Below are 3138 nucleotides of genomic sequence, written 5' to 3' on the forward strand. Positions count from 1 at the left end.
TATTATTTTAACTTAATCAGATAAAAATGAACTCAAAAATAAATCAAAATAAAATAAATTAGATAATGAAGAGATATATAAATAAATAAATAATACTTAAGATAAATATAAATGTTGATAAATTAAAATTCATAAAATAATTAAAAATCAAAATCTAAAAAATGAAATATAAAAATAAAATGAATGACTGGGCTTAAATTATTTTAGGCTCAATCAATTTAACCCCAAATGGTTTGAGCCTGGATCAAATAGGGTGTCTACATATATTGTATCACACAACTTGGCTGATAGCAAAACTAGATCCTCTCAAATATATTTTTAAGAAACCATCTTTGTTAGGAAGAATAGCAAGATGACAAGTTATGCTCTCTAAATATGACATTGTGTATGTAGCATAAAAGTCAATTAAAGGGAGTGCAATTGCAAAATTTCTCACAAATCATGCTACTAATGATTATGAATCTATAAAGTTTGACTTTTCTGATGAAAACTAGATAATTGTCTTTTAAGTGGAAGAGGTGGAGCTTGTTGTAAAACCATGGAAAATGTATTTTGATGGAGTTTTGAATGCCTTAGGGCATGAAATTAGGGCAATTTTAATTTCTCAGAAAAGAAACTACTATCCAAGCAAGCAAGGCAGGATTTTAACTACACTAATAATGTGACAAAATACAAAACATGCGTCATAGGTTTGTAAATGGCAATTGAAAAAAAGTTTGAAGGATTGAAGTCAATGGGTACGCAGCCCTAGTAATCTGTTAGTTACGAGGTGAATGGGAAACTAAAAACTCAAAGTTGATCTGATACCAGAGGTATATTGTCAAATTAATTCAAGCAATTTAAAGATATTCAGTTCCAACATGTCCTTTGAGAAGAAAATTAGATTACCTATGCTTTGGTAACATTGGTAGTAATATTCAAATTAAATGCAAATGCAAAGATTCAACCCATCAAATTGAACATATATGAATCATCGACATACTGTTCGGGAGTTGAAGAAGAAGAAGTGGATGGGCAGCCTTGGTATTACGACATTATGCAATATGTCAAACATCAACAATACTCGAAACATGATTAGATAATGATAAAAGAATTATCCGAAGATTGGCAATAGGATTTTTCCTCAATTTAGAGATTTTATATAAGAAGAGTCAAGATTAAATGTCACTAAAATGTGATGCTATGAAGGCAAAAAAATATTTGAAAAAGTGCATGAAGGGATATGTGAAGCTCATGTAAATGGTCACATGATAGCCAGATAAATCATGAAGGCAAGCTATTACTGGTTAATAATAAAGAATGATTGTATTAGTTATGCTAGAAAGTGCCATAAATGTCAAATTTATGTAGATAAAATACATGTCCCTCTAATTTTTTTACATGTTTTGGCACCACCATGGCTATTTTCTATGTGAAGGATGGTTGTAATTAGGCCCATCACCTCGAAAGCTTCAAATGGCATCGATTTATTTTCATAGTCATCTATTACTTCATAAAGTGGGTAGAGGTAGCTTCTTATGCTAATGTAACATGAATGGTGATATACAAATTTATAAAAAAAAAAAAAAGAGATAGTGTGTCACTTCGTGCTTTCAAAAGAGATCATTTTCGATAACGCTTGCAAGTTGAACAATAAAATATTGAAAAAGGCTTATGCTCAATTCAAGATCAAACACCACAACTCAGCATCATATTGCCTAAAGATGAATGGGATAGTGGAAGTTATAAATAAAAATATCAAGAAGATAATAGAAAAAATGACTGACACCTACAAGAATTGGCATGAAAAGTTGTCATTTGCATTGTATGCTTATAGAACTTTAGTCCACACTTATAATGGATTCACCCCTATTTTCACTGGTATATAGGATGGAGGACATGTTACCAATTGAGGTAAAAATTTCTTCATTAACAATCATAGATGATGATGAATTGCCAAACCTAATTAACTCATATGCTGTAAGGAAGTATTTTACGTAAAAAAATAGAAAAAAATGAAAACTCAAATAAAAAATCCAAAAAGGGCAATTTAGGTTTAAAAGGGATACCTAAGTCAAAAACCTAAAAAAGCTGTTTAAGTACAGGAAGGTGTCGGCATCAATCAGTGATCATGTCACATTAGGGCAAAGTTCGATCTAATATGTTCTGAAGCATCAAATTGGAAGGTTTTTAAAATATGAATTTTGGATAAATGTCTAAAGTTTCTGAATATTCATTATTTCAAAATTAACTTTCCCCATCCTCAACATTTTCCTTAGTAGTTCACTCTTAAAGGCCCAGTTATGTAAACAATTTACAAAAATCTACTTGTATATCCTTTAGTAATGAATATCTCTTTTCTTTGGCCTGCCTTGCTCACTATTATGTTGCTTTCTCAAACAAATGAAGGAAATATTGATGCACTGCATTCAAAATTAAAATCATGAAAGGTTTGACTTGACAATGCTTGTTTTGCATTGAAAAAGAATTCAAGGGTAACATGAAATAATGAACAAATTAAGAATAAAAAAAAATCAAGGAAAGAACTAGTACCCTATGTATTTGAAAGAATGAATATTTGATTTACCAAAAAGGTTGTTCAGTCATCAAGATTTCAAAGGCCACTTCTGAAGTCGAATATTTGATAATTTAAAAAAAAAAAAGATAAGATAAAAAAAAAAGAAAAAAAGATTATCTTAAGAACCTAGTTACCACATTTGAAAATATATGGTATTGCTTTGTTCGTATCACATTCCCTGTATGCACTAAATAAATAAGAAGTGTAGTGTCTAGACTGAATTTCGAAGTTGAAAACTGACCAAGGTTTGATAATGTTATAAGCTTTTAATTGAATTCTTTACCAAAAGATGTGGACCATTAATTGAAAGAAACTTATCAGACATGGTTTGTAAGACCTTCAGGCATAATCTTCGAATTCCATTCAGATCAAATTTTTTTGAAATTGTCAAACCTCTAATGAGAGGAGTTTTTTAGTTAAATTTTTTAAAGTTGTCAACCCTTTAATGAAAAAAACTTTTCAGTTAGATTTTTAAAGTTATTGAGTCTCTGATGAGAAAAGCCTTTTATTATTTGATTTTTAAAATTTCAAGCCTCTAATGAGAAAAGCCTTCAATGTTTAATTTTTTAAAAGTTTTTAAG

This window comes from Durio zibethinus, chromosome 2 (genome assembly GCF_047325235.1).
Source record: "Durio zibethinus cultivar Kanyao isolate XHJ-2024 chromosome 2, ASM4732523v1, whole genome shotgun sequence".
Lineage (NCBI taxonomy): Eukaryota > Viridiplantae > Streptophyta > Magnoliopsida > Malvales > Malvaceae > Durio > Durio zibethinus.